A 9,235-nucleotide genomic window follows, 5' to 3' on the forward strand; every position below is an offset into this window, starting at 1 on the left:
ACTGCAGTCAGGTTTAACATTTTTCTTGGTATTTTAAATCCTTTTACTACTATTCGAGCCTGTAAAGTTAAACCAATAAAATCAACTATTTGTATTTAGTAAAATAATGTCTGTCTGTCTCTTTTTTTTTTTTTTTTCTTAGATACTAGAAAATAAGTTAATTTTTTTCCATTAATCAATAAGCTTAAACTTTGGTAAGTTACTTTATAATATAAAGTCTTTATATTTCAAAATAGACCAAACATAATAAGTCAAATTGCTGAAATACTCCCTAGATGGAGTCACCTTAACTTTTAAAATGCATAGTCATCGTACATCTTGTACGATGCTTGTACTCTTGCTTTGAAATGTACGCCTAGTTCACATTCAGGGCAATCATCATACTCCCTTGACCAATTCCAGGCTGTGAACAACGACGCTAATTTGGAGCTTGACGATGATATCGAATTTTGGAATCCGTATACAGTAAGTGACAGTGGCACTGTTGGCATAACCAACCGAACATTCACAGGCCTTGGCATAACCAACCGAACATTCACAATCCTTCTGCTTCGCAGAAGGCCTGTGAATGTGCATTGTTTTTTTTTTTCTTTTTTTTGGTAGTTGTTGGCGCATAGACTTCTGTGGCCATAATGCACCTCCCAAGGTTTTTGCAGTACTGTACTTTGATCCAAGCCCGAGGCGGGAATCGAATGTGCATTGTGGATGCGCTTGGTTTGTCTTTTTGGTTTCTGCGTTCGAAATTCGCTCTTGTACATCCTATACGTTGTAAGTGTGTAATTAAGGTGTGTGGTTTGAATGGCTGGCGCTTTGAAATGCAATTTTAAAAGCTGAAATGCAGTTTTTGAAAAGCAGTGAATGCTAGAAAAAAAATCTTTACTGTTTTGAAAGAATTGTGTTGGAGTTAAAAAGATATTTGGTTGCTGTGATTCTATTTTGTCTTTCTAAGGTATGTTATGAACTTAATAAAAAACAAAATCGTATGCTTGTCTTGCTAAGAATAGTATCCAGTTAATAAAAAAATAATAATAATAAATAAACTTTAAACAAAGTCGCCGTTTTGGTTGTGAGAAAAGGAAATGAGTTGTTTCCGTTATATGTGTGAGATACAGCATGTGATCCTAAAGTGACTGGGTTATTTTTGAGATTAAACAGATTGCAAAAATAATAATAAATCAACTTGCAGAAACACACACTAGATGGAGCCAGTCTTTAACTTTAAAATGCCAGGTCATTGAACTTGTTACTTGCCTTGAAATGCATTTTAGAAAGCAATGAGTGTTAGAAAAAAAATCTTTACTGTTTTGAAAGCATTGTGTTGGGGTAAAAAGATATTTGATTGCTGTGATTCTATTTTGTTTTCTAAGGAATGTTATGAAATTAAGAAAACACAAAATCGCATGCTTGTCTTGCTAAGAATAGTAGTCAGTTAATAAAAAAATAATAATAAATCAACTTGCAGAAACACTCCCTAGGTGGCGTCAACTCAAACTCTTAACTTTCCTTGATAGTTTAAACAATTTTTTTTTTGATTTCAGAATAAAAGTATATTTTTTCATTAAACTTAGAAGCGATACTATGAATATTGTTAGGAAAAGGATCGATATGAATTTTAAAAAATAATGTATACAGTAAATGTAAATAAATAAAATAAGCTCTCTCTATGTAGTGTTTTATTCCTAAGAAAAGGTCTCTCTATAGTGTTTTATTCCTAAGAAAAGGAAAACGGACATTTCAGCTGCATTTGAAACTTTCTCTGTGCGGTCAAGTTTTTCAAAGACAAAGCATCTCTAAACATTGGGATACAAATATTATCAAACCTTGGAAATAAAAACTTTTCTCTGTCTCTCTCTCTGTTTTTCTTATTCCTAAGTAAAATAGGAATGGTTTGAATGCATGGCACAAATCAGAAAAGCAATCTTAATTTGGTACATGTCAAATGAACCCTGGAGCATTGGAAGTTTAGTTATTTACACGGTTGAGAGAAACATTTCTCCTGGTTACGAATATACATTGTAGAAAATATGCTTAACGATAAATGAGTTCTTTTAAAACAAAAATCGTATATTTGGTGTTGTTAATAACATCATGGGGCTGGGGCAAGAGACCAGAAATGTTTTGTTTACTCTACAATTAAAGCGAGGAGTGATACTAGGGCACTATCACTGAGTTCAAACATCATGTTATCTTAACGTGGTCACCTTCTTTGAAGTTAAACTAGCTTTTGTTATTATCACCCTACAGTTAAAGCAAGTCTTAGGATTGAGTTCAAACTAACCTTTGTTTCATTGCACGATGTACGCATTCTACTGGCTCCCGGTGCGTCACGAGTGATTGCGTTTGTAACCGCTTGAGTAGATTGGGAGCACATGACACGGTAGCATTTGGACTTCATTTGCAGTTTGAACTTTCTCTGTGCGTTTGTAATTTTTCCACTGTTGTAATTTTTTTTTCAAAATATCACGGCCTGAAACGTTTGACAATGTAAGAAAACAAAACGCCACTTTTTATAGATGCTTGAGCGAGCCCCAGTACTACAGTGCGTGTTTATTGCTACGAATTCGAGCCGCATGTTACGATCGAGACAGCTAATACACATATGATGTTATTGAGAAGACAGTGGGATGAATTCAAAGAAAAATTGGCTGATATCTTGCTTTCTGTTAAAGCGAGATCTAAAGATGAAATCCAGCTACATAGACTACGAATTAATACAGATGGTAGCTCTTGTGATTTCTATTGGAAAGAGTTCCAGCTAGCGCCAGAACAACGCTTGACCTACACCTTTCTGAACTTGAAGTTATATCTATTAGAATCATATACATAGATTCTTTTCTTCAACGTCTAGAAAACGAAAAGCCTGCATTTCTGTTAATGCAAACAGTTATACTGGAGCATCTTGACAGTGTTAGAGAATGCATAAAGAACGACGTGTTTAATGGCTCTATCGATGTTATGATTAACGACGTGTATGCTTATTATGTAAGAACTGCTGAACCATATACAACTGTTAAAATTTTTTCTGCTAAGTGTTTGAAAGAAGGCGTAGTCACAGAGTTCAAAGTTTATGGTTTGTACAGCGCTGTAGTTTCGATGATCGAAGAACTTCAAACTGCTTACACGCTGAAATATACGAAGTATCCGTTCTGATAAAGGCAATGTACCTAAGCAAATGTTTGTGTTAATTTTTTTTTTTTTTTTTTTTTTGTGATTTGTAACTAGCTCTGTAAAAACTTATCAATAAAAACATATCTATTTGTAAAAATATTGTCTGTCTTTTTTTCTTAGATACTAGAAAATAAGTTTTTAATTTTTACCATTAATCAATAACCTTAAATTTTTTTTTGAGAAGTTATTTTTTAGAAATGTAAAAGGCATTAAATTATTTCAAATATAGAGTAAAAATTCAAGTTGCAGATTGGACCTGTAGATGGTGCCATTGTTTCACGATGACCGTCAAATAAATAAATATATGCATCAAGACATTTACTTTTCAGGTTTTTTCCAAGACAATTTTGTGTCTCTAAACATTGGGAGACAAATTCAACTTGTAGAGTTATATGGAGCCTTCATAAATGGCTATTGGGTAAAAATATAGACATATAAATTTAACCATCAAAAACACATAACATTAAACAAAGTACATCTTGCAGATAGGATCAGAAGATGGCGCCACCATACGACCTTGCATAGCTATGGGTAAAAATATATATTAAACGTCAAAGTACAAAAAATGAAATAAAATCCTTTAATTTTCAGATTCTTAGCTTTCAACTTGCAGATGGGCTCAACAGATGGCGCCATCATACAGCCTTGCATAGTTGTGGGTAAAAATATATATATATATGTTTTAATCATCAAAGCACACAAAATAAAATAAAATCCTTTAATTTCACATTCTCACTTTTCAACTTACAGAACGAATCGATAGATGGCGCCACGCTATCGTGCCAAAATATACATTTAATCCTCAAAAACATAAAATCAAAAGACTGCTTAATTTCAGATTTTCAACTTGCAGAATGGGTCGATAGATGGTGCCACAATATCGGGTCTTCCGATATTTCTGTTGTCTTGGCAATCTCCGAGCGTGAACTGATGGGATCGTTCCACTTGTTCAGATTATGAACCTAAGGGAGCATAAATTCAAATTAAGAAAAGACAGATGTAGAATAGATGTGCGGAAATTTGCCTTTAGCCAGCGGGTGGTTAATTGCTGGAACAAACTTCCATCTCTCGTTGTGGAAGTTGATAGGTTAAATAAATTTAAGGAGGAGCTGGACAGGCATTTGGAGGGAATGGTGTGATTTTTTTTTTTTTTGGCTGATGCTGCATAAACTCATACACTTGCTTTCTTGCATCACATGCCACTACTACTACTACTACTGTTGTGGCCCCAGGTACCCGTATGTTAGTCGAAGTCTACAGTGTCCACGTTGTTCCCGCCAAATCCTGTTTCAGAACTTGGGGAAGAAGGCAGTATGTCTGCTGTTCGATTTTTCAATTTTCTTGTGTGTGCCTGTGTGTGCACACGAACCCAAAATTCATTGTGCACCCTTCGGCGCTAGCTTGAAAACCAATGCAGCAAAAACAGATGATTTCTATGGCAGCAACCCGACCAGAAACCACCGGTAAACTCATAGAGCTGTACTCGGTTTACATCCCCACAATCAATCAGCACACAGGTTCATAACCCCCACTAATCAGAACAAAACTTGTATGCAAAATACAGAGCTCTTGACGTCACCTCACACACACTGTTAATTATAACAGGTACATTTACACATGTTCTTATAACTGAAAGGGTAGCTGTGGGGATAAGCACTATGTATGTATGTATTTAACTGTCGAAGGGTGGCACCCAGACATACATCCATCTGCACCAATATATCATGTTCTCATAATAGCCTGTGTGTGTAATGGGGATGAGCACCAGACTGCCAGTAATGATGACATAGGTTCAAGCCTCAGGAAAATAAAATTTATATTAAATTCAATAAAAATAAAAAAATAAAAAGTGGCGCCATCTAGCGAGCGAAATAAGAACTAAAATATTTTTTCCTCCTGACTCGACAGCTAAGCCTCAAGTCAACAGCTAAGCCTAAACCTCGACTCACCACACCAAAGATGGACTACTAAGCAACCATGAAGATAGACAAAAAATCTGAATGAAGGACGAATAGCAGCTGTTCTGGTGGCCTGAGCCAAGCACTAGCCTGGCTCGCCTTTAATATCCCTTCCTGGCAGGAGGACGAGATGACCAGTCGCCTCGCCCCCTGCTACCCCACCTTTCCTTCTGGTGAGGCATGGGCATGCCTCACTGACCACCTGTGGGAATCTCTTCTGTGTCCCCCATACTTCTGCCTTTTCCCCCCAACCTTCTTCCTCCCCTCCCCCACTCTATCTATACACAACGCGAGCGCCCTACACACTAAATTTAATCTAGCAAAAAAATAATCTTCGCCCAGTCTCGGCCTAATTATCCTACGCAATGCCCTACTCCTGCCATATGAATGCATGCACACGTGCTGTATGCAAACATCCAAAGTAATTACAATTGCATGGATGCGTATATATTATGTATCACTGTTGTGTATATGTGCATATATGTGTATGTGTACATAAGTTTTTTTTTTTTTTTTTTTAGGTCCTAGCTGCCGAAATCTCAGGAAATTAAGCGGCAGGACCTGCCAGAGTAAATCTTAGTCTACTGGTGTTTCCTGGTCTGCCTCCACGGGGCGAAGGTGGGGCAACGCTGGGCTCCAGCAGGGGTCCAGCGGCTAAATGACCAGATGAACAACGGTACACGACATTACACAGGTACAATACCCACACACTTTTAAACCTCTGGCATTCCCAGGAAACTGGTACACCCACAAAGAAAGCAACGCGGAGATGGGGGAAACCCCTGGGGCCACATGACAACAATATACCTTACACCTTACACCTTACACCTCGACTCACCTCGCCGGCACACGCTTGAAACCAAGACTGCAAAACAGGCGACCTCTGTGGCAGCACGAACTAAAATTGATGGCAAAATTCATAGAGCCGTACTTGGTTAGTATCCCCATCTTAACTACTCAGGTGTTGAACATTTAACACTTGTAAAATATAATTCACGATCCCAATTAAATTCATCGTCAAAGTCCTCTTTAAGTAAAAAGATTTCAACTTCAGAGGAACCGAGAGAGTTGTTCAAAACAAAACTTTTGCCAGCCGATGTACAAGGTGTGTGATGACAAGCCATTTTAAAGTTTAAGCTGAAATTTAGACAATGAGGTGTTTTGTGTGCATATTTACAGCCGCCCACAGTCAACATGTAGTAGAACCAAAGTGCAGATACACAGAGCGGCAATAAAACAAAGGCTTGAACTAAAATAATTTTTACATCCTATAGGATGTACAAGAGTGAAGTTCGACTGCAGGAACCCCAAATAGCCAACCCAAACGCGTCCAGAGCCCTTCTGCGTCGCAGGTCTGTGGATGCTCGATTTCAAAAACAGACGATTTCTACGGCAGCAACCGACCGGAAACCGCCGGAAAATTCATAGAGCCGAAGTCGGTTTATACCCCAGTCTTGAAGGGGGACCCCACACCGAAGCTCATTCAGTCCCCTCAACCAATCAGCACACTCGTTCATATCCCCCACCAATCAGAACAAAGCCCATTTGCAAAATGCAGATCTCTTGACGTCACACACTTAACTGAAACAGGCACATTTACACATATTCTTATAATTGAAGGGGTAGCTGTGGGGATAAGGACCAAACTACCAGTAATGATGACATGGGTTTGAGCCTCAGAAAAATAAATAGAAAAACACATGGTGCCATGTTCTAGCGAACAAAATAAGAACTAAAAATATTTTTTTCCTCTCCCGACTCAACAGCTAAGCCTCGCCGGCGCTCGCATGAAAACCAACACCACAAAACAGGCGACCTCAGTGGCAGCAACCGACCGGAAAACACCGGCAAATTCATAGAGCCGAAGTCGGTTTGTACCCCAACTTTATACTACTGAATTCGAAAAATATAAAATTAAAGTTATAGAAATTTCACATTGAGGAAAAAACTTTCAAGACTACAGACCAGTAAAGCTCTTGAGGTTTATGACTCGGGAGTGATTCCATTGGATTGAAAGCCTCAAAGTCTCTTCGATACATAAGGGCGTTCCTAAGAGTGCAGTGGGAAATTACTGACCGTTCGGACTAACTTCAGTCCTGGAAAAAAACTGGAGACAATGATCAATGGTGGAATTCAAAATCATTTAGATAGAAATGGAATTTTGAAGATTACTTAGCATGGTTTGTTAAGGGAAATCAAGTTAAACTAATCTGGTTAGCTATTTTTAGCATTAGCATTAGTACAGGCATATGATGCAAGAAAGCAAGCCTATACAGCAACAGAAACCGTACCATTTCACAAGTACATTCGCTCCAAATATAAAGCATTACCAAGGGTACATGATGCAAGAAATCAAGATTATATAGCATCAGCCAAAAAAAAAAAAAAAAAAAAAAACCATACACACCCCTTCTCATTTTACCCATCCACTCGCTCCCAATGTTTGTCTAGTTCTGCCCCGAATCGCTTTAAGCTATCAACTTCTACAACAACAGATGGAAGTTTGTTCCAGCAATCAACTACTCGTTGACTAAAGGTAAACTTCCGCACATATATCCTACAACTGTCTTTCCTCTTTCCTGCAACTGTCTTTGTCTCATTGATTCTGAGCAAGAGGAAGAATCCCATCAGCAATGAGAATGCTCAAACCATTGAAGGCTTTATACACCTCAATCAGACGACCTCGCAGGTGCCTAGTCTCCGGACTCTGTAATTTACAAAATTTAAGCCTTTCTTCGTAAGAGCAACCCTTTGTTCCATTCACTAATCTTGCACTTCTTTGTACTCGCTCCAACGATGCTACATCTTTCTTAAAATTAGGCCTCCAGACCTGATAAGGCAATGGTCAAGGTGTCGCCTGACCATTGCCTTATACAAGGGGATACACCTCCTTATGTATCTTTTTCTATTTATACTCCGGCATGACAACCAAGTTAGTAGAGTTTATAATAAATCGTCAATACAAATATTTATCGTATTTAGTAGTAAAGGGGCTAGAACCCCGGTCCACTCAAGGAACGCATGCTATGCACTCTCGCTCCTGACGACTGGGCTACGTATCCCTACTAGAAAAATTCTTGTACATCATTGACAAGACACAACGAGCTACACTTGTAGGGACCGCCCGCACTCCTCAGAAAACTTAATATCTGCCTGCACAAATACCCCCAAGGTCCTTTTCATTATCTACTACTGTCAGTGCAGTTCCACACAGTTGATACCTTACTGCTTCCTATATGCAATACTTTACATTTGTTCTTCTAGTTCTGTCTTGAATTATTTAAGCTGTCTACTCGTGGATTATTTAAACTGCAGTTGTCAAAGACAACTTCCATCTGTAGTTGTCGAAGACAACTACAGATGGAAGTTTTTTACTAGATATCAACCACCCGATGGCTAAAGGAAAACTTCCACACATCTATCCTACAACTGTCTTTAATCAATTTGAATTTATGCCCTCTCAGGCGATTATCCTGAGCAAGGGGAAGAATTACATTAGCATTCAGCATGTTCAAACCATTCAAGGCTTTATACACCTCAATCAGATCACCTCTCATGTGCCCAATTTCCAGACACTGTAATTTGCATAACCTAGGCCTTTCTTCCCAAGAACAAACATTTGTTCCATTTATTAATCTTATTGCCGTTCCCTGTAATCATTCCAGAAGCTCTACATCCTTTCTAAAATGAGACCTCTAGGCCCATATACAGTACTGAAAGTGTGACCTGACCATTGGCTTATACAACGGGATAATCACCTCCTTATCCCTGTTACAAAAAGTCCTGTATATCATCTAGAAGACACCATGAGCTACGCTTGCAGAATGTCTACACTGCTCAGAAAACTTCATATTTGACTGCACAAAAGTCACTAGGTCCTTTCCATTCTCTACCACCTTGAGTGTAGTACCACATGGTTGATACGTTACTCTGGGCTATGACAGAGAGAGTTATGATACCCATATACAGCATTTTACATTTGTCAGTGTTAACTTTCAGTTGCCAGCTCTCAGTCCATCTGCTCAACTCTTCTAGATCCTGATGATGTAGGGTATCATCATCAATATCATTGCTAAATATAAAAAACAACGAGATCAACATCTAACCCA

Source organism: Mastigoproctus giganteus, chromosome 14, assembly GCF_048544385.1.
Source record: "Mastigoproctus giganteus isolate SK-2022 chromosome 14, ASM4854438v1, whole genome shotgun sequence".
Lineage (NCBI taxonomy): Eukaryota > Metazoa > Arthropoda > Arachnida > Uropygi > Thelyphonidae > Mastigoproctus > Mastigoproctus giganteus.